The sequence below is a fragment of the Berghia stephanieae genome, chromosome 4 (assembly GCF_034508935.2).
Source record: "Berghia stephanieae isolate SIO BIC M18660-M18661 chromosome 4, UCSD_Bste_1.3, whole genome shotgun sequence".
In the NCBI taxonomy this organism is placed as follows: domain Eukaryota; kingdom Metazoa; phylum Mollusca; class Gastropoda; order Nudibranchia; family Aeolidiidae; genus Berghia; species Berghia stephanieae.
The window spans coordinates 52,455,260-52,480,259 of NC_088363.1; the positions used below are offsets into that span (position 1 = coordinate 52,455,260).

The following is a 25,000-nucleotide window of genomic DNA, read 5'->3' on the forward strand; positions in this document are numbered from 1 at the left end:
ATGCCCAGTGTACCTATAGTTTGGAGCCAGCGTGGCTCAGCGGTACGGTCTTTGCTTAGTACCCGAAAGGTACCGAGTTCGATCACCCGCCGCTGCGCTGTTGTAGCCTTGAGCAAGTCACCTTGCCCTCGCTCAATTTGCGGGGCCGCACTGCAGCTGACGCCTGGGCTATTCCAGTCTTCCCTTGGAATAGACCCTAAAGACAATTTTCCCCTATGGGATTAATAAAGGGCTTTTTTGGTCTTTCTTAATAAAATAATGGATAAGGCAAATGCTGCTGCTCGATTATCCCCCCCCCCCCCCCCAAAAAAAAATAATTCTCTCATCTCTCATTCGTCTTTAGTCTATCATTCATCGTGTTTTGCTGACAAAGCAAAAACCGAAAACATCCACATTAATTAAATTGAAGTTTCCATTCCATTTGACTATTGTTATAATTTAAAAGAGAAAAAATTGTGCTAGATGTAGGTCTATCTATTACTTTCTAAAGAGTGGCATATCACGGAGCACAGACAATTGTATGTCAAATGAAAATTGGAAAGAAAATAATAAGAAAAACACGTCCCAAAAATTCAGCTTGTCTCTAGACACTGCCCAGTTGAGATAAATAACAATCTGAAATTGAATGTAAGTTTCAATTTGATATACGAAAACAGATAAAATGGGCGTTTCGGGTTGCCCCTTTATCAACGAAACAGGATGAATGAAAACACTACGGACGAAAGAGATAATGTGGTAGTGGCGTTGTTAAGACGATTGCCTAGTTGAGGCAATTTGATTTTTTGGGGGGTATTTTTCTATACTTTGTCTGGCACTGTATTATACAGACCTTTTCAGATTTTTATCTTACACCAGTGCTTGCTATCTATGTAATTTATATTTTCTGCAGTTGTCTCCGTGGAATATCCTTTTATTATTCGTATATTTTGCCTTATTTAACAGTGACGCAAACTCACACAAGTATTTTAAGTCGTCCATTTTATCAATTGTAACTGATGCTTCTCGAAGCTCGAAGAAATAAATAACAATGTGAAAGTGAATGTAAGCTTCAATTTAATATACGAAAACAGATAAAATGGACGTTTCAGGTTTCCCCTTTATCAAGAAAACAGGATGAATGAAACAATACGGACCAATAAGATGATATGGTAGAAGCAACGCTACGAAATTTCACAAATGAAAATGTTACTCAGCAGACCAATCTTTGTCAATAAAAACGTCTCATTTTCTGTCCCAACGCCCCATAAAAATTGAAAAAAAAAAAACCTGAATTGGACTAGTTATCTCCTTGATGTTTGTTGACTTATTGCCATCCGTTGAAGCATAGTTCGGTAGGTACCGATGTGAACATAATATGTGATCCCTCGCCTCAAAACGGTATTATGTCAAGATTATCAAGATGCTGAAAATTTAATTTACATCCAGAAATCCCAGACTTGCGTTGTGTTTGTATGCTTTATTGAGGAGATTGAATATCATATTTTAGTGCGCTGAATAGCAATAAATCATAATTTTGACCAGTTTAGCTATAATTTGGCTTTTTACCATCCCGACATAATACCGTTTTGAGACGAAGGTCACATATTTGGAGATCTGATACCCAGTTGCACTTATAGGCTCGGGTTTGTTTTTTTTTGGTTGTTTTTTTTTTTTACATTCTTGTAATGAAGAATATAATGATATTATTGCGTTGGTTTGTGAGTACCAATTTCCATTACAAAATTGAGACCATGACAATTAGGGCTATCAGACCTGTAAACAAGTACACGTCGATAGCAGGTAAAGGTAATCATAATTTACACTGAGGTTAAACTCCTTCATGCATCGTTAAACTGAAAAATAAAAATGAAATAACAGTGTCATTAAGGCTTGCGTTAAACTTAGCGTTAATCCATATTTAATGCGAGTAGGTTTATCGTATTTTACTTTGGGATTTTTCAAATGTAATCGGTTGAAATATTTGCATTAAAAAACTTTGATCCTTTCTACAAGAGATTTCTGACAAACCTGTGTTATGTTATATTGTGTTTAGAAAGAGATTTTAGAGGACAGTAACTATTTATTGCGGAACGTTTTAAAGTGGATTTCATTGAGGGGTTATTGGTAGCTTTAATATCATATGATGAAATTGATAGCGGAAAATTAAAAATTATAATTATAAATATTCATTGAAAGGAGAGAGGATGGTCATGACGATGATAACGGTGATGATGATGATGATGACGCTGGTGGTGGTGATGATGATGATGATGATGATGATGATGATGATGATGATGATGATGATGATAATGATGATGATGATGATGATGATGATGATGATGTCGGTGGTGGTGGTGATGATGATCATGATGATGATGATGACGATGATGATGATGATGATAATGATGATGATGATGATGATGATGATGATGATGATGATGATATGATGATAATAACGACGACGACTACGACAATTACAAAGACGAAATTAAATGCGCGTTGTAACGTTACATCATTTGCGTGTCTCTATCTAATTTTCATCGTGACACAACATAACGAATTTGTGATCAAGTCGTGATAGAACTCTTTAAAGAGCAGCATTATGCCAGGGCTTGTCTATCCCTCATTTACCCACTCATTCATTCATTTATGTATTCATTAATTCATTCATTCATTTATTTATCCAATAATTCATTCATTCAACCATTCAGTCATTCATACATTCGTTGATTCATTTATTAATCCATTCATTTATTCATTCAATATTTCATTTATTCATTTATTCATTCATCCACCCATTCATTCATTCATTAATCTATTAATTAATTCACTCATTCATGTTTTCATTCATTCATTCATGTATTCACTTAATCATTCCATCACTTATTTATCCATTTATTTATTAATTATTTATTTATTAATTCATTAATTTATTCATTTATTCCGTCATTCAACCATTCAGTCATTCATACATTAATTTATTCATTTTTCATTCATTTCTTCATCCATTTCTTCATTTATTCATTCGTTCATTCATTTATTCATTCATGTATTCATTCATTTATGAATTCTGTTCTTCAAAACCTAATTTGTTGAAAAATGAAGGAATAAAATATGTTGCCCATCACTTATACGCGGTTTTGGGTCGGGATGATTTCAAAATGCTCAAAATTAAAGTTTTAATCAAGTTGGGTGAAGATTATGCCTAATTGTGGAGGATTGGTATAATGTATACTTATATACAAGTCTGGTAAATCAAACACACTCAAACCAACGGGACAGCGTGTCTCAGGGGTACCTTCTTTTCTTCGTATCCGAAGGAAACCGAGTTTGAATACCCGCATCGCTGTGTGACATAAAGCAAGTCACTCACTTTAGCTCAGTTTGCGTCGCTGCACTGTGGCTGACGCCTGTGTTATTCCAGTCTTTTCTTGAAATACACCCTAAGGACAAATTTCCTCTATGTAATGAATAAAGGATTTTATTTTTATGTATTATTTATAGAACGATACCCGTTAAAACGACCTTAAATCAAGGTCATGAATGGGTCTGGTTTTCAGGCCTACAATTATGTGCACTTAGGTATGATTTTATAAAGTGCGAATAACTATTCTCGTGATTGTAATGATAAATCCAATTTTAGGGGCAAGTTATACTCCGACATCCTACCGTGTCAGCTTTATTGTTCACAGATCTGAATAGGTGGTCATGAAACAGTGCCAGACTACTACTGCTACTACTACTACTACTACTACTACTACTACTACTACTACTACTACCACTACTACTACTACTACTAAAACTACTACTATACTTCTACTCCTACTACTACTACTACTACTACTACTACTACTACTACTACTACTACTACTACTACTACTACTACTACTTCTACTACTACTTCTACTACTACTACTACTACTACTACTACTACTACTACTACTACTACTACCACTAAACAACTACTACTACAACAACAACAACAACAACAACAACAACTACTGCTACTACTACTACTACTACTAGTACTACTACTACTACTATTACTACTACTACTACTACTACTGCTACTGCTACTACTACTACTACTACTACTACTACTACTACTACTACTACTACTACTACTACTACTACTACTATTACTACTACTTTTACTACCCCTACTATTACAACTTCTATTGCCACTACATCTAATACTACTACTACCATTACTACAACAACAACAATTACTACTACTACGGCTATTACTACTACTGATGCTACTACTACTACTACAACAACTACTACTACTATTACTACTACTACTACTACTACTACTACTACTACTACTACTACTACTACTACTACTACTACTACTACTACTACTACTACTACTACTACTCCTATACTACCACTATTACTACTATACCACTACTACTACTACTACTACTACTACTACTACTACTACTACTACTACTACTACTACTACTACTACTACTACTTCTACTACTGCTACTACACTTCTATTACTTCTATGACCACTACTACTACTATTACTTTTTCTACTACTAATACCACTACTACTTTTTTGTGTGTTTTTCATAGGCAAACACTGAGCTAATCAAAAACTTTTCACAGTCAAAAAAAATATCAGCAGCTAAAGAGAAACGTACTAAATTTGCTTATGTTTGACAAATTAAAATTGGCCTTATCCGACACCATCAAAACTGCGTAAAAATTTAATTGATATCGATCGAATGATTTCGTATCGAGGATCAAAGGTGAAATCAAGAATGTTATCAATAAAAATGAAAAGCATTGATCAATCAATTTACTTCCAAAATAATATCCTTCTTTTAAAATCTAGCGATCTTTATATTTTTCTTTAATAGATTTACACCAGGACATCCGTTATATGTAATAATAGTCTCAGAACAGCTATATATCGGAGTAAACATGATGCTTATGAAACGAAATTGGCGTCACCCAGCTTTTTGATATAGAGTCTAGTTTTTAGCCAGCCATTTTTATGGAGAAAGTCACCACATAAATGTATAAAAACTGCAGTGATGGGCAATCCACCTTTTGCAGATAAAGACGTTGAACTTGAATGAATAGTTCGCACTAAATTGTATTAATCAGACTTAAAACATTTAAGGTTACACATAATTTTGTGTGTTGTTACGTTATAATATCAGGCTGGCTGATGTTATGAGTTTTTGTTTTAACAAAGCGCATAGAATCAATAGAATTTTAAGCTTACCTTATAAAAATTGAGGGAGAAAACTGTATAAATATTCATTGGAAATACTGCGATTCGTTTCTTCGACAAATTTCAATTTTTAAAAATTCTGATGATTTAGACTTTTATCGTTGTTCACTTTCATAAAACACTAGGTAGACGAGGTGGCTCACACATGTATCGATAATCACAAAAGACATACATAACACCTCTTAAATCTATGAAATAAACCACTTCAACATATTTGCTCTCTTTATGATAAAAAAACGGTCATTGTCTTAAATTGTAACTAGATAATCAACGGCAGAAATAATTTGAAAGGAATGAAGTTTTGCTGTATAATGGTTGAGCACAATCGACTCTCAGAACTCGGTTATGTTTTTTCTAGAGCTAAAAACGTATCCGGACTGCTCAACTCCGGGCCCTTTGCTGCGGTTAATGATTACATCATTCCATTTATAGACACATTTTCCGTTCAGACGAATAATGGAACCTATATTTTTCCTGAGGACCGAATTAGATGTTTGTTGAATCCTCAATATATTGGATTAGTTGAATGAAATTGTATGTTAATTGCAATATTTAGTAATTGTTTAATAAGGCCTAAAATATTAAGAAAATCAATTGAAAAGGTATATCAACCTTATCAATCAATTATATATCAATGTCCTTAAAAACAATCAATCAATTGCTAATGGAAATTTATTGCAAATATCTAATCAAAAACGGATTAAAGATTAAGAAATATAACTTACCATTTTTTTTCCTTTGCGTGGGGAATGTTTGTTTGGGGGGGGGGGGGATGGAGGAGTGAATATAGTTCATTTACGCATTCTGTTAATCTAACGAACCATACACATTCAGTAATAGGTTTTCTTAGTTCGCCTATGCTTTCACTAATCCGTTCACACTTGCATGCACCCCCCTTTTTTAGAGTCAATATTACGTCACAAACAGCTTGCGGCCTCTTCTAACTTTGGATACTTAGCTAAACGACATTTGATTTCTATTTTTCCCCGTTTTCAGGTCAAAGATATACAGTTTGCCTGTCAGCTTGTTTTTTCCTTTCATGAATGAATTCTTGCTAATATCATTAAGTCGCGCCCTTTTATGGCGAACCATTTAGAGAGTGCAAACGACTTCTCGTTTTGGTAACACTTCCGGTGGTTTTCAATGCGCAATGGTTGAACTAACGGGAACCGGAACTGGTTTTGTTTGTTAATGTTTTTGTTTTTGTTTTGTTTTGTTTTTGTTTTTGTTTTTTGTTTGTTTTTTGGGGGTTTTTTTCGGTTGTTTTTTTTTTTTTAGTTTCTTAATTTGTTTGGGGTTTTTTAAGCCATGATCACCGGTTTTCATTATCGATTCCAATTTTGTGAGCTCAATTACTGGCATCGTGACGAGCAGACACGCAAGCAGCAACCCGAATCATTTAATAAAAGATTGAATCTGCGTTCCGTTGTGTGGCTTTATAGCCTTGTGGTATGACACTCTCCTTCGAACGAAAAGGTCCTTGGCCCAAGTTTCGTTCTGAGCGGCACAAAGTTCAGTTCTTGAAAAAGACTTTTTAAATCACATTTTCTCACAGCACTCAGATGATAAAAATGAGTATCTGGTCGGTAATATCGTTATCTCTGTTGAAAATTATTGTAAACGCGCCTTACATTATTCTACATGGGTAAAACTGCTGTTGTCTGACCATCCCTCAACTGCACATGGATCTTTCACTATTCAAAAGCTCAATTCTTGTTAATTGAACTGAGTCTTAGAATGCAAGAATGACTCTTACTTGAACAAAGAGTTCTATGATAGTTCATTTAGCAGGGACTTTGTTGTTACACAATAATAATTGTTGTTATACAATAATTGTTGTTACACAATAATTGTAGTTACACAATAATTGTAGTTACACAATAATTATTATACAATGCATTTATCCATTCCCTCTCATGTCATTGCTGTTTTCTGACCAAAAAAAATTTCTCCAGATTTTGGCCAGAAAATGTGTCCTTTAACAATCGATTGATTAAAATGGCCAGAGTCTTTGGAGACATCGACATTCCAAAAACTCTCAAACTTGAGACGCCATGCGTAACTCGAGATTACCCTTCTACTTGCCATCTAAAAATGAGCTTTTATATAGGGCTATATTCACTAAACGTGCTCACAATCGCTTTACAAAGGGTCCCTGGTCAACAGCAACACTTAACATGTAAGACGGGACATGACGCCTGTTAGGCGATATTATAATTTTTTTGGACAGAGACAACGCTGTTAACTCATTTTACACCTGAGTACGGTGAGAAAACGTGAGTAAAGAGCCTTTTCCAAGGTCTCAACTAAGACCACACAGCCGCACAAATCTACATTTGTTTCGACACAATATACATTTTTCTTATTCAGATTTATTTTGTACATCGCAAACTGAAGAAATACCTTTGTTTAATTAATAAGAACATAAAGTTGTTGTGTAGAGAGCTTGTTTGGGTTTAAAAAATCAATTTTCCTGCTGGGTAAGCCTGCCATTTTGGGAAAATTCTGAAATGATCGGTAAGGAGAGGGTAAAGACATTATTGATCATTAGAGAATTAAGCTATCCACGATGATTGAATCAAAAGTTTTCAGGAAAAATGAAAAAAAACGTTTTGATTCTCAGGGGGAGGAGGGGGGGAGGCTTTTCCCTATGTTTTTCTTCAATTTTTTTTTTTTTTTTTTTTTTTTTTTTTTTTTTTTTTGGTTGGTTGGTTTTATTTTATTTAGGGGTAGGGGAGGGTTCTATTGTTTTGTTATTGTTTCGTTAGTATGTTTTTGTTGTTCTTTTTGTTTCTATTTTTTTAAGGTATTTGTTTGGTTTTCGTTTTGTTTTTGTTTTTTGTTTGTTTGTTTTTTAATGTTGTTCTTGTTTGTTTGTTTTTGTCTTATCTTTTATATATTTATTGTTATTTATGATCTACTCCAAGGAACGAGTTATATTAGCAAATTGACTTTAGTTACCGATTAATTAGTTATCATTTGTTAAGTCAATTGTTTAAATATTAATTATACTTATAAAATTTAAGGGTGACATACCCAAGAGAAAGATGCAATTTTTTTATTCACTACTTTACATATTTAATCAATCTACACGACAATGTTATTGCAATATATTTGTATATAATTTAATTCTATTCTATAATAAATAAACTCTCTCTCTCAAAATTCACTAACAGCTTCCAGGTTGAGTAATTAAACGACATTATTCTGCTTTCCCTCCAAAACACAACACTATTTTTCATTTTAATACTTGAGTACTGTAACACGGCAGATTTTGCTCTTGTATCAAATGAAAAGAGACATAAAATTGGAACTCGAAAGAGAAAACTGTCTTTGCTAAATTCTAATCTTAGCGTATCAAGTTTAACATTTTCAAAATATATGTAGTGATGGAAATATTGTACGATTGTTTTAATAAACGTATCGCATTTTTGCAATTTTGAAAAATTTGGAAGTAGTTCTCATATTTTTATGTCATCTGTAGATCTTCCATTGTGCTTTATGACCTTGTTTTCCCCGTGATTCAATTGATTTTCTAATGTCTTGAATAGTGATTCAATCCCATGTATTTTTAACTGAATCTTTTAACTCGGCCTCTGTGTAAAACGTTTTCCCCGATTCTAATAGACCATTTTGGACATCATTTACCAACTGCTGTAATCCTTTGGGTTCACGTCAGGACTCATTGGAGACCATTTACCTTCAGGAATAAATCAAAAAATTATTTCTGCTTCTGTAACATTGTCATAAGAAAAAAAAATATATTCCAAACTTCATTCGAACGGTTATTTGTTTGTCATTAAGACGGAGCGGCTTCCGGCACTACTAGTCTACGAACTGCTAAAAACGAGACGCAATTTGAAACTTTCGATATCCAGATTTTTATATGACTTTCGTATAAACGGCATAGTTTCTTAACCATTTTGGGTATTTTTAAAACTAAACTTGGAAACTTAATAAAATGTAAATTTACAAATATTTTTTATTTTTACTTTACAACGACACCATTCTTCTTCATTTTTTTAAAACTCGCACAATATAATCCTCTTTTAGCCTTGAGAAAAAAGCGCTTTAAGCAGCTTTCCACAGAAATGAGGTATATCCGACGTGCACTTAGTTGCAGGTCTGATAACCCAATTCATTATGGGCTCATTGTTGTAATGGGGATCTTTAAAAAATGACGCAAAATTATTTCCCATTATAACAGTGTACACGATACTAAACCCATACGTGGGTTTGAATGTCAGACCTGCATATATGTACACTTCGGGTATATCCCTTGTGACTTTATTATACCGGATTTTCTATTCAAAAGGGATGAGCCCCATTTAGGACAATTTAACAATAAATGACCCCCCATGGCTGAAAGTAACAGAAAATCAATGGACACGCTTTAAATATTATAGATAATTATGAATCGATACAGTTTCTAACTTGGGTCGATTGACAGCATTGAAATGTTTCCACAACTATTAGTTGAAGACAATATTATTATTATCTTGCTGTCCGACTCCGTGTTCGGATATGTTGTCTAGTGGTATGACATTCGCCTTCGGATCGGAAGGTCCAAGGTTCGAGTACCGCTCTGAGCGGTCCATTATTGAGTCCTTGGAAAAAGCCTTTTACTTACATTCTATCACCATACTCAGATGTAAAACACTCGTAAGTACCTAGCCGTTAAAAGCGTTGTCTCTGTTTTCTTCTTTTTACTTGTTGTTGTTGTTTTGTTTTTTTGTTTTTGTTTTTTTGTTTGTTTGTTTTTTGTTGTTGTCCAGAGTCTGCATAATATTGAGGGATAAGCTGCGCTTAACAAATTTGGTTTAGTATTATTATTATTATTATTATTATTATTATTATTATTATTATTATTATTATTATTATTAATATTATTATTGCAGCTTCTAAATTAGGATATTTAGCTAAACGACCGTTTTCTATGTCAAAGATATATAATTTTGTCTGTTAGATTGTTTTTCATTAATAGTGGTGATTTTAAGAGAAAAAAAATTAAAGAACAGTGCGGTTTCTGCCAAAACACTTAGGAAACTTTGTGACATAAGAAATAGGAATGAACATTATTATCTTCTCTGCTCTTTTCTATTTTACCTTTATTTTCTCCTATCTTATTTCTAAAAGAATATGCAATGTCTAGTGTACACTATAATTGTTATGTTTTAAAGACATTTACGCAAAACGTGGTCCATTTTAAAGCTCACTCACTCACTCAATCCTCTTCGGGCCTGCTGGTACTTGAGGCGATGCAAGGGATCTCCACCTGGTCCTGTCAGCAGCTATTCTTGGGGCCATCTCGAGTGACAGACCTCTCTGTTTTAGGTCCCTCTCTACAGTACGTCTCCAAGTCTCCTTGGGGCGGCCTCGATTCCTCTTTCCTTGGGGTGTCCACCGCAGAGCCTTCCTTATCAGTGTTTCATCAGGCATGCCCCAACCATTGCCACCTTCTCCTTTTAATGAGACTCTCCAGAGACTCCACATCAGCCCTGTTACTGATATGATATGTGTGTTCAGATCGCATGGCTACCCTCGTCAAGTAATGGGATTATGATTAGTCTCTACTGGTCAGAAGGGTATGGTAGAGGTTGGTCTTCAATATAAGCTATAAAAGAATTACCGTGGATGGCGCTTTCACCGTTAAAGTGACACGCTCTCGAAATGTAAAATGTGGCATTGGTAGCTAGCTTGGCTGTTCGGGAGATCGTCATGTAACAAAATCAGGCGATATTGAGCAAGCCACTTGAGACAATAATTGCGTATCTTGAATATGAGGTGTTGAATCATTGATTAAGGCTCTTTACTCACCAACCCAAATGAATCAGGTGCGAATGAGTACCCGAGCAGTGACTGATGTTGTATACGTTATAATACCTAAAGTACGCGTTACAAGCGAGTTGTTCCATTATATAAAATAATATTATGTTGGTCCCTTTAGATCTGCTGGTGATTTTAAACTTAAACTTAATCTTGAGCATTTATACAGAGCAATATCCACAAACCGCTTAACAATGGGTCCCGAGGCAACAGCTACATTAACTTGTAGGACGAGAAGCTTTTACCATTATCCTGATGGCTATGACTTCCTGTGTATGCCAACAATCTCTTTCGGATCGGAACGTACTGGGTTCGAGCTTCGCTTGGGGCATAACTGAGGGAATAGATTCCTTACTCAAATTCTCTCACCGTACACTGGTGTAAAATAAGTAAAATGAACCCGGCCGAGAACAGCTTTGTCCCCGTATGGCCTAACAGGCGTCTCGTTCTGTATAATGATGATGATGATGATGATGATAATAATAATAATAATAATAATAATAATAATAATAATAATAATAATAATAATAATAATAATAATAATAATAATAATAATAATAATAATAATAATAATAGTACTTTATTCATCCAAAGGAAATGTTTTGTACAGGCATGTTGAACAGACATGATAATAAGTAAGAAAATAACTAGGTGGTATAAGTATGTATAATGCGACGGTTGAAAGTAATATACTTTCTTAATTGATTTACGTATTGCTGTTGGTCAGGGACCCTCTGTAAAGCTCTTTTAGCACGTTTAGTTCATATTGCGTTTTATAGAAGCTCAAGTTCAAGTTTTGGTGAAAACTGTAATACAAGATGTCAAATTTTAAAGATTCGAACCCTGCCTGTGAAGGATTAAACCAGTTCATGTAAAAAGAGCTGAGAGAACAATCAAAATAAGAAGGATAAGGGACAGTTAATGGATCATGTCATTATAAAGTATCGATATTAATCTCGTGTCTCGAAGCCAAATATCGCAAACGACGCCCACTCACGTGATAAAGGCTAAATTTAGCACAAACGGATATCCTGTGCCATCGCGCCACGCGTGGTCAGCCGACCAAACATGATCCTAGAATGTATTTCGCAAGATTGAAAGAATGTGGTTCAGTGGGTAGTGCTCTCCAGTATTGAATTCCGCGCCGAACACTTACTAGACACCCTTCCCCTCACTCCATCCCCCACCTCCCCTTTCCAATGACTTCAATGAACAATAAACTAGTTAAAGTGTTAAAGTGCTAAATATATTCAAAGCGCTTTACAACCATAGCCAACAGAAACACTTAACAAGTAGGACGAGGTATGAGGCCTGTTACGTGATATTCCAATGTTATTTTCGGACAGAGACAACGCTATTAACGACCAATTACTCCTTTTAACCTGAAATCTAAGAAAGAGTGTGAGTAGAGTCTTCTCCAAGGATTCAACTATGCGCCGCTCAGAGCGGGACTCGAACTCGGGATTTTCCGATCCGTAGACGAGTGTCAGACTACTAGATCACTTAGCCGCAAAATGTCGTCATGATATTGAATTTTGGTAAAAATGAGACGAGATATTCTCATGCAATTCATGTATTGACAACAACCACGTACTTGTCTCATCGCTTGAAAAATTGTCCCGTTCCATTTTCGATCAGTTCTGACGAGCAAAGGTCTTGTTATTAATATTGAACGTAGAGGTGTCGACAGCATAGGAGGCAAAAATTGTCTTATACCACTAAATATTTGGTTTATCATATTATTTCCTCTCTTCTCTAAGTACTTTCCGTCGGATCTATCAGACGTAGCTACTCAATCATTGTTGATTGGACAGAGCATTAAAAAAAAAAGATACGACTGAATCTCGGATTGATATCAATTCCTTTGCCCGTGAAGCGAGTACTTTACAACCATCGAGACCTTCATGGCTGGAATGTCTAGATAGAAAAAAATTGACGTCACTCAGCTATCTGTTATTGTTTTTAGTCAGTCTTGTTTTATGAGTTTTTATCACTAAAATATATTAAGCAGACCATAAACGTTTAAGGTTACTCATGGTTTTGTGTGTTGGTACATTGTATCCGGCTGGTGGATGTTGTGAGCTTTTTAAATAATGCATAGCATCAATACGTTCAAATCATACTAATGCAAACCGTTGATAAGAAAATGACCAGATTTCTTCCAACAGGAGCTCGAGTTTGACGTCAAAAGCAATTTTATGTCCGGCGTGAAAAAATAAATGAAGAAAAGCGAGATTTGATTGAAGCTGACAACAATACTGAAGACAGGGGAGGCAATTCTCAACGGAGTACAGCAAAATAATATAAAGAAATCTATGAAGAAAAGGCAAACAATATCGGATTGATTAATCTTCGCACGGGGAGGCCATGGCACGAAAACGATTTGGCGAGAGCGACAGGATTTGGCCTGGCGATGAAGCCGAAACGCGGTTTACGACTTTCCTGTTTGCTTGATCGTTGAATTTACATTAAACACGTAAACAAATATTCTTATAATAAAGTTTGATAGAGCTCTGATGATGATGGTTGTGCGGCTATGTGGTCAAGTGGTATGACAATCGCTTTCGGATTGGAAGGTCCTGAATTCGAGCCTCTCTCGGCGCATAGATGAGTCCTTGGAAAAGGCTCTTTACTCACATTCTCTAACCGTACTCAGGTGTAAATGAGTACCTGGTCGTCAACAGCGTTGTCTCTGTCCGAAAAAATTATAATATCGCCTGACAGGCGTCATGTATCGTTCTACATGTCACGTGTCGATGTTGGTCAGGAACCCACTTTAAAGCGCCGTGAGCACATTTAGTGGATATTGCGCTATATAAAAGCTCAAAAAAGCTCAATGGTGATGTGTTGAGCAATATTGACTGTACTGAAAGTCACAAAGTTATTCATTTTCAAAAAATATGAGCTTTTATATAGGGCAATATCAACTAAACGTGCTCAAAGCGCTTGACAAGTGGCCTCTGGCGAACAGCAACACTTAACATGAAGGACGTGACATGATGCCTGTTAGGCGACATTGCATTTTTTTCGGCCAGGTACTCATTTTACACCCGAGTACGCTGAAAGAATGTGAGTAAAGAGCCTTTTCCAAGGACTCAACTATGCGCCGAGTGAGGCTCGAACTCAGGTCCTTCCGATCCGAAAGCGAGTGTCTTACCACTTGACCACATAGCAGCACAACTGGTAATCAGACCTGCAAATATGTTCACGTCGGTATGTTACTTACTGTTTTCGAGTTTGATTGTAAAAAATATATTTCTGTGTTGGGAAGGTATGCCATTTCGGGGAAAAATCCTAAAACGGTTCGGTACTTACTTAATCATCTTCGTCCCTTGAGGCACACAGGGCATTCACCTGATATCTACTTTTTGTGGTCGGCTGCTTTTGGGGTGGCTGTATTCCAGGATAGGCCTGCTGCCTTTTAATTGTTTGTTTTTTTTCCATGGTCCTCCACCAGGTTTCATTGGGTCTCCCCCGCTGTCTCTTCCAATCTGCTGTCCAGTACAGAGCTATCTTGGGAAGTGACCCTTTTTCCATTCTGGCCACATTACCCAGGCAACGCCATCTTCTTCTTTTTATTTGACTTTCAATGCTAGTGGAGTCAGCTTTCTTTAATAGATCCACTGTTGTTTAATTAATTCTTGTAGGCCAAAATATGTTGAAAATTCTTTTTAGACACTTGTTTTGAAAGGATTGTTTTTAAACTGTTCGGTAAGGAGAGAGTTAATGAATGCTTATAATATTTTTCTATTTCCCTCCAGTAATTAAGAAATATAGGATTGATAATATGGGAAAATTAGGTGGGTGATGCCGCTTTGTCATCAAAGCGTGAAGGTATCGGGTCGATGCCAAACTAAATGACTGCCTGAAACACACGGGCGATATCATTAATAGAATGACTAAAAAACAAACACAAAAGGAAAGGAAAGGAAAAGACAGGAGTAGAGATATATAAAAAATGTTATTCTCATTAGTCTGATTGCGGAATATTCTCTTTCTATTTATTTCCTCGTAATTAATTACTATTGATGCAAGGCAAATGTTTATGATCAATCAAAAACTAGTGAAAAATAAGACAGAGTTGAACTTATTTTGCTATGCATCGTTTCCTATTTCTAACTACCCAGAACCTTTGATGTGGCGGTGTAAAGGGGATTCAAGTAGAATTATACATTTTTTTCTTATATAATCAGTACGTTGTTTATTTAATTAATATATTAGGTGTTTTGTTTACTATTGATCAACAGGTGGTTGGGGAAAGTTTGTTTATCCAAACGCCAAAAAGTGCAACAATCTAGAAAAACATGAATAAAATCTTTCTCTCTCTCTCTCTCTCTCTCTCTATATATATAATATATATATATATATATATATATATATATATATAGATATATATATATATAGATATATATATATATATATATATATATATATATATATATATATATATATATATATATTGATTTTTCTTTTAAATTTAACTATTTAATCAAAACAGTACTATGTCGGTTACCCAGATGAAATTAAGTTTATAATGAACAGAAATATGAGATTCCTGTGGCAGTGTGAGTAAATAAAATACTTGAGCTTTTATATAGCGCAATATCCACTAATCCTACCTCAAAACGCTTTACAAGGGGTCCCTAGCCAATAACTTTTAACATGTATGACGAGACATGACGTTTCTTTTCCGACAGAGACAACAGGGCCAGCTGCTCATTTTACACCTGAGTTCGCAGAGAAAGGGTGAGTAAAGGACCTTTTTCAAGAACTCCATTATGCCCGGCTCAGAGTGGTACTCGAACCTTGGACCTTTCGGTCCGAAGGTTAGTGTCATACCTCTAAACCATATAGCCACAGCGGTATGGTCTTTCCTTCATATCCGAAAAGTTCTGAGTTCGGCTACCCGCCGCTCTGTGTGACCTTGAGCAAGTCACTTCGTATCTGGAGGGTCACGCTGGACTGGAGCCTTACCTATCGGGTCCATCTCGAAGGGATTGTCCGGAAGATAGAGGAAGATGGCGGGAACAACTTGGGGCGCTAATCGAGCGCTTCTGAAGACTTCCGTCCTGGCACTATGCTATTCCACTACGGAGCATTGCGCTCTACTAAGAACGTTGAAAAGATCGATGTAAACGTCACATGTTCATGCATATAGTGTCGGGCACGCTGGTAAAAACGCCTAGAGAATAGGGCCCGATAATGGCAGCAATCCCCGATGCCCGGCTTAAGAAGATCGAAAAAAAGAGGGAATGAGACACCCTCTCAAGCGCATAATGGACGGTGCCCCTGTTTCGAGTCAAAATAAGTCCCGGCACCCCTTGTACGTAGCTGTCCTGACTTTGGACAGAGCTGCATATACGAGATGGAAGTCGGTTTGAAGAAGTCAATCCCTCAAAGGGGAGGGGACATTGACTCCACGAAACTGGAAGGGGAGTTGCCAGGCTTCCAGCAAGAGGAGACATTGGGTGGCACCGAACCTGACTCACGGTAAACTTTCTTTATCAGTGCTACCTGTCCAGCATATACCTATTGTGGTCAAGAGCCCGAAACCGCAGTGCGTCGAGTTGTTTGTGATGACGAAGCTCCCGGGTGGGTTCACGACCGTACACGATTGCGGTGATGACTTTGCGACCTGGATAGATCATCATAACATAGTAGTGTGAGAACCATTAGAAGCTGCTGCTGCCCTAGCTTACTTTGTATGCTGCACTATGTATATATATATATATATATATATATATATATATATATATATATATATATTATATATATATATATACATACATATATATAATATGTAAGGTTGTGCCCTAAGGTCCTTTTGATAACATTCGCCAAAATATACACGCCAATATTAATATATTTTGTTTTGGGCAGAACCGAGGTAAAAAATCGTTTTTCATAAATTTCCATCGGTTGTAGTCCTTCAGAGCCATTCGGCTCATGGAGCCGGAGATAATCTCGGTTTCTATAGCGTGAAATGGACAACAGCAATTGCTTGCTATCATTTGGATAGGACGTTAGTCTATCGCAGAATACTCCAAATCTAACAGACTCAGCTACCTATTCACTGCTGGGTGGACGGGGGATAGGGGGTGGGGGGGTGTCAGAAAAAATATCGACAGCACACGGGTTTGATCTTGGTCCCTTTGCGTGTGTACCACCAATAAGATAACAGAAATTGTTTCGCAAATGTCCAAAAAAAGAAAACATTCCCCATTGAATACATGATGAATGTTTTATTTCAATTTTTGTTTTAATTTTTAATTACTTTTTCTTTACTCTACCTCCAGATATCCCCGTTCTGACAGCAAGACAAACGACCGACTTAAACTCGTAGCATCTCATTGTAAAGACTATCATCCATCATTGTAATAATTATCTTCTTTATCGAACAATTGCTGAGAAGATAATTCGGGGGAAAAAACTCTTAGGACATTCTTTTTCTCACAAAGACAGCTTATACTTTTTTTATATTTGTAAAGAGATTATCTCAATTTTTCCCTTGGACCACGGAAGATTATCTGATCACTCCATCAGCCATGGTTGAGACTGGCGATTTGTATAACTAACTCATTGGACAGATTGACAGAAAGAAAGATAAAGTGGTGGAGAGGTAGATAGATCGATTCATATACATCAAAAAGGGAAAAGGTTCTTTAACACAGGTAAGAGCAATTTTGATCTATTCGTAAACGACAAAGCGATTTACTCCTAGATCGAATTTTTTCAAAACTTTTGCATTTATATTGTGCAATATCCACTAAATGTGCTCAACGCGCTTTACAAGAGGTCCCTGGTAAACAGCAATACATAACGTGTAGGACAAGACATGGCACCTGATAGGCGATGTTACAATTGTTCCGACAGAGACAACACTGTTAACCACCAGGTACTCGTTTTACACCTGAGTACGGTAAGGGAGTGTGAGTAAAGAGAATTTTTTAAGGACTCAACTATACGCCACTCAGAGTGGGACTCGAATCCAGGACCTTTCGTTCCGAAGTCAAGTGTCATACCACAAGACCACATCGCGACTCAGTTTGCTTTTTAAAAAGTATTTTGAAACTTTGATGTGTGTATTGACTATTACATGTTTTTTTTTCTGTAATCGGGTACCACTGTTTACCAAAGCGGAAAGAGGAGAAAAAATAACTGACTATTTGGTGTGTTTTACTATTAGAGTAAACAGATTAACCAGTCAACCGCTGACCTCTGGAATGACAAGGATTTAAAGATTTGGCCAGAAAACTCGTCCTTCATATATTTATTGATTTAAATGACCCTCATTTTTTGTAAAAAAAAAAAAAACCCCGCGAAAACGGCAGTTAACTGGTTAAGCAGTCTCATCAACAAACGAGTTAAGTCTTTTTCTTAGTTTTGGTTTCTGATGCTCAGATTTGCTCTTTTTTAGATCGGCTTTCGTCATCATCATCATCATCATCATCATCATCATCATCATCATCATCATCATCATCATCATCATCATCATCATCATTATCTTCATTATAACCCTTCTTCTTCTTCTTCTTCTTCTTCTTCTTCTTCCTCTTCTTCTTCTTCTTCTTCTTCTTCTTCTTCTTCTTCTTCTTCTTCTTCTTCCTCTTCTTTTTCTTCTTCTTCTTCTTTCTCTGCTTTGCCTTTATCATCATCATTATCACTATAACTAACATCATTATTATCATTAGATTCATCATCATCATCATCACCATCAGCAGCAGCATCATCATTCTTGATTTTATTATGAAAATTAGCATAACTTTCATTGCCATCACCATCTCCATCAGCAATACCAACACGATCATTATCATTATAAACAACAATAAAACTACAACAACAGATAATCAAAACCAGCAGATACAACAACACCAACAGCATCAACAACAACAATAAAACAACAGCAACAACACCATCATAATCATCATCATCATCATCACAGGATACCTTATTCCTGTCATCAAAATATCACGTTCCTTGTCCCTTCCTTCCGGCGATCTCTGTCTCTTTAATTATGGCTGCTTCACAAACAGACACCGCACTGCTCTTTCCACTTTCGACATTTTCTTTTAGGGTCACTAACTAGTTATGCCTGGGGTTAAGAAAGGAATAGAGAGTTAAAAAAGAAGATACATTACCAAAAGATGTGAAAACATTTAGACATGAGTGTATTGAGTATACTTTAAAGAGAACTTTATAAAACTAGTTTGTCATGAAAGGAAATTTGGTGTTTATTGCATCTGGCTGTGTTGTTAATGATACTAGTAGTGGTGATGGAAGTAGTTGTAGTAGTAGTGGTGGAATTCACGCAAGCAATAGTAGTAGTAGTAGTAGTAGTAGTAGTAGTAGTAGTAGTAGTAGTAGTGGTGGTAGTAGGAGTAGTAGTGGTAGTGGTAGTAGGAGTAGTAGTAGTTGTAGTAGTAGTAGTAGTAGTAGTAGTAGTAGTAGTAGTAGTCGTCGTCGTCGTCGTCGTCGTAGTAGTAGTAGTAGTAGTAGTAGTAGTAGTAGTAGTAGTAGTAGTAGTAGTAGTAGTGTAGGAGTAGTCGTAGTAGTAGTAGTAGTAGTAGTAGTAGTAGTAGTAGTAGTAGTAGTAGTAGGAGGAGGAGGAGGAGGAGGAGGAGGAGGAGGAGTAGAAATAGTGATGGTGGTGATGCTAAATAAAGCTGGTGTAGTAGTTGTATGTGATGTGGTGGGATGTACTTTTTAATAGACCATTGTCCTCTCTAAAGGATAACATGCAATTCTCACTGTCCTTTTAACACTACAAAAACTGACTCCATTGGCTTTACAGCTCTGGCAGACTACTCCAGTTTCTGTCTTGGTCCGACACTTAAGTCATTAACATTCAAGGGCTATCAATAGATTTTCTTTTAAACTTGAGCTTTTATATATCCACTAAACGTGCTCAAAGCGCTTTACAAGGGGTTCCTGATCAACAGCAACATGTAACATGTAGAACAGGACATAACGACCAGGTACTAATTTTATACCTGAGTACGGTGAGAGAATGTGAGTAAAGAACCTTTACCAAGGACTCAACTATGAGTCAGGCTGAGCGAGGCTCAAGCCCAGGACCTTCCGATCAGAAAGCGAGGGTTCATACCACCAGACTACATAGCCGCACATGATATCGGGTTTACATGATATTGTCCATACATTCTCATTATTATAGGAAGAAAGGTCGATAAATCAATGGATCAAGTGTCAACAGAACACTTCGACACCCTATCATTCAGGACAAACACTTTACCTAGTCTGAAATATTAATGAATCATTTATGGACTTGTATTTACTAGCATATTGATTCGTGAAATACAACAGCTACTACTACAAGTTGATCAATGTACTGCATATGAATTGATAGTAAATCGATAGATTAAAATGACCCTCGTCGTGTCAAAAACTCTCGAACTTTAATAAATAACAATGTGAAATTGAATGTACGCTTCAATTTAATATACGAAAACAAATAAAATGGTTTCCCCTTTATTAACACAACAGGATGCATGAAACGCTACATTACATAAATGTTTGATTGTTTCATTGTCGAATCATGTTATATTATTTTTTACATATAATTAAACGTTCTGTTATAGGCAGAGAGAAGCATAGAAAATCACTCAAAATCACTTGAATGGTAGCAATCACGGTACACTCAAAATGTCTGGCATAGCAGGGAGCTCTTTGTTTACAAAATTTTGAGTACACACTACTAGTCACTGAAAAAAAGAGGCAGCTTATCTGAAAGTGACATATTATAGGCAGAAAGAAAATTATAACATAGAAAATCATTCAGAATCACTTAAATGGTTGCTATCACGGTACACTAAAAAAAAATCTGGACAGGGATCAAACCGCTCTTTGAAAAAACTTGAGTACTCTTCGGTCACTGAGAACCAGTAGTTCATCTGAAACTGACTTATTATAGACAGAGGGGAAACTATAACATAGAAGATCAAGGCATGTATCAATAAAATGGGAAAGGCCAGTTCCGTCCACTTTGAGACATTCATAAGAATAATAATGCAGATGTTGCTGTTTTTGTGAGAGCGAGACTCAAATATCTATTAACAATTTGAACCGACTACAGCTCATTACCGATACCTTTCTCGCTAATAAAACGTCTAAGGATACCAACAAATTAGAGAAATCGTTTTTCTTTTTCATCTTTTTTTTTTTTGAAATAGAATTTAATCCTAACTCTTCATTAGATCGTTAAGCGAGATCTCTTTTTATCTCTGATTGGTGCGTCTGAAGTTCAATTTAGGATCATTATATTTAGCAAGGTCGTTAAACTTCAGAACAAATATATTATGGTATTGAATGGTATTTGGTGATCAATTTACTATGTAGTGAGGTTAAAGTGCTCGGCGAACACAAAGGTCAGACAAAAAATGATTCTGTCAAAGTTGGAAGCTTGTAAGTGTATAGAATTCGAATAATAATAATAATAATAATAATAATAATAATAATAATGATAATAATAATAATAATAATAATAATAATAATATAATAATAATAATAATAATAATAATAATAATAATAATATAATAATAATATGATGATAAAATAATAATAATGATGATAATAATAATAATGATGATAATAAGAAGAAGAAGAAGAAGAAGAAGAAGAAGAAGAAGAAGAAGAAGAAGAAGAAGAAGAAGAAGAAGAAGAAGAATACATGACATTTATATCGCGCATTTTCATGACTGTGTGATGTCCAATGCACGTTACAAATAAATATACAAAAGTATGTAAATATTTAAAACGTATACCACAATGATATCAATAGCAGCAGTGTACATTAGGCAAGGCTGATAGTGGTCGAAGTGAATGCCGAGCTGTCGATCTGTTTTGTTTTGGTCGATGACCGATGATGGTATAGAGGCAGTGTTGTTTTCGTCCACCACCGCGATCTTTACGTTCTTTACAATTGTTACTTGATATTGAATATGAGACTTATTTATGTATTAGAAATGTAATTCTCAATATTATCAATCAATTGTCATTGTATACAAATTACATAATTGATAAATTGTATCTATGCATAAAACTTACACAGAGCATTTAAAGGTTTTTATAACCTATTAGCTCTTAAACGATACGATACGATACGATATTTATATTACAGTCGGGCGAAGTAATAAGAGCAATGGTTAAAAGTCCGAAAATTGATAAAAACAACTCACGTAGGACTAGGCCGTGTCCCTAAACACATTCGGTGCACTTTAGGGAAGCCTAAGGTCTGAGAGTTTTTCACAAGATGAGAGTAATTTTAATCGATGAATATTTGCAGTAGGAGATCTCCATTTGTAATATTGTGCGGTTATGTGGTCTAGTGGAATGACACTCTCCTTGGTATGGTCGGTCTGAGCGCCCCATATTTGAGTCCTTGAAAAAGACTCTACTAACAATCTCTCGTCATATTAGTAGCTGGCCGTTAACAGCGTTATTCTTGTAGAAAAAAAAGTACAATGTCCTCCATGCTACGTGTTGATATTGGCTAGGTTACCTTTACAAACAAGTTTGACCAAGTTTAGTGGATAATGCGCCATATACATGCTTAGGGTTATTATAAAATGTGAATTGATGGTATACGGTGAAGTAAAACACACCCTGGTTATACGGGCAATACGGTCAAGGCACGAAATTGTAGGGAAGGGAACTATGACGGAGAAATAAGTGTTCGGACCTTGTAAGTCTAATCCATATCATATAGATATACTGAAGTTGACGTGCTACTTTTAGCCATCCACGTTTATTTTCACTAAACTGTATTAACCAGACTATAAAGGTTACACATAGTTTAGTGTGTTGGTCCGTTGTACTTCCGGATGGCAATGTTGTGAGCTTCATAGCCAAGTGAACGCTATCTATTAATTCAATGTTTAAATTCTGATTCTGGTGATATTGGCACATAAGTAAGACAGAACGCTTCTGCTGATCGCTTTTGTGTATTTCCAAAACTTAATTTCTGTACGCATAACATTCCAAATTATATAGTGAGACCACTGGATGGTTTTCCGTTATTCTCACTAAATCTTTGGTAAATAATGGGGGAGGATTGAAAGGTCCATGCTAATCACGGACAAAACCGTGAAAATATTACGCATTATTAGATAATCATTATATGCACTGTGTGGTGTTTATTTTCCTTCTGAATGTGAAGACTAAGGAGAAGAAAAAAAACACCAAAAAATAAAAAACAAACAAACGAAGCGCGTATATTCCTCTCTTCCTTCATTTTTGTAACTAAGTTTAGCCTCTTTCACATTAATCACGTTTTCTCCTTTTTTTACCTCTTACATTTAAAAAAAACTTTACCTGCCTCGAACATCAACATTTAGAATATATTATTAAGTATTTCGCAGTACTCTGGAAAAAAGACTGGTACTATTGTTATTTATTTTGGCAAGAAAATTGTAACTTCAAATATCGGTCGATTAAAATGACTCAATATTTTTTCAAAAGGTCTCAAACCTAATATTTTTATTTTTGAAAGTCTCAGGTTTAAAACTTGTTGACAGGCTGAGGATCGTCTCAGTCGTCCGTATATTACGAGTATTTAACCCTCTCCTTACCACCTGCAGCAAAATCGTCATATTTGTTAGGACACAAAATACATTTTTCTTATTCAGATTTATTTTGTAGATTACAATCTTTGAAGAATGATCTTTGTTTAATCAATAAGTTATTTTGAGAGATCTTGTTTGAGTTTAAAAATCAAATTTTTCTGCTAGGTAAACCTGCCATTTTTTGAGAATACTGAAAATGATTGGTAATGAAAGAGTTAAAGTAAAAGTTTGGCCAATTTTGTAAAAGATGCATTATGTCCGAGAAAGGCAATGCTGTTGTAGGACAAGGCTTAAGGTTACGTTCGAACAATGGGCATTTCAAAGAACATCCTGTTTACATCAACTTTACTGCTTGAAATCTGGATTCAATCAGAGTTACGATTTCCTGATAAATCACCTTCCATGGAGCCAGTGTTTTCAGGCAAAACGCGGAATGTGTAGAAAGTAACTTTTTTTTTTCACCGTGCAAAGCAAAAACTTCATCATATAAGCTTTTTAGAACCATAGAATCTATGTGGTTTATCACTTTTATAATTTTCTGCCACCCCTTGGAAAGGAGGACTGAGCTATTACAAAGTACTTAACGGGAGATCAAATTTAGATTACAATGGGTGCGATGAAGATGCAGTCAGAAGGTAAATAAAACGATTTTAGGCAAATTCGAACCATATCCAATAGCTATAACTGAGCTACCGGAACTAGGGAAGTCAGTACTTAGGCACTGCCCTGGGATCTATCGAGCTAATAGAGCCGGGTTTAGTCGTTGCCTTCAAATTGGGCCGAAAAATTACCTCACAAAACGAAACTCTGATTAACAAAAGAAGGTGGACAGTATTCTATCCAATATTTCAACCAAAGGGATCATATGTCTAGCACTACTAAAGACAATTCACTTTTTATTTTCTTTTACTAATCGTCGCCGCTTATTGTCAAGTAGTCTTTGAGCAGTCTCTGGCAAGCTATGAGTTACAGGGGCCACGATTTGATTCCGGCCGTTTCCTGTTGAATGATGCAAACAACATCAACATTTTTACCTGTAAATAAGATTGCTCGAGTGGTAGACTGATCTACTTATTCCGTGTTTGGTGGACTTTCAAGACAGAAATAAAAAACCAACAACAAAAAATGTTTTGTATCTTCGACCACGAGGCCCAGTTTAATCCAAAACTGAAGACTTTGATAATAGGGAACAAAAGTGTGATGTAAAAAAGCTGGTTCCAATCTCATTGAAGGTGTAAAACCACTGTTCCGAAGGACTGGATAGATACCTTGTGTAATTGATCTTCTGGTTTCAGAGTGATGGCTTCTCATCATTTAGTCTAAATATATGCTCGTCATCAATTAAGATCATCCATCGTCTTTCTTT

General features: G+C 35.8%; 1 protein-coding gene across 5 annotated transcripts in view; it reads left to right on the forward strand.

Annotated features, from left to right (window-relative positions):
- The window catches only part of LOC144970795 (uncharacterized), a 175,886-nt gene that overhangs the window by 58,187 nt on the left and 92,699 nt on the right, over positions 1-25,000 (forward strand). For all 5 annotated transcript variants that reach the window (XM_078910805.1, XM_078910806.1, XM_078910808.1 and 2 more), the window contains exon 4: positions 17,353-17,727. The gene's annotated coding sequence lies outside the window, so the exon portion shown is untranslated. The remainder of the gene's footprint in view (positions 1-17,352; positions 17,728-25,000) is intronic.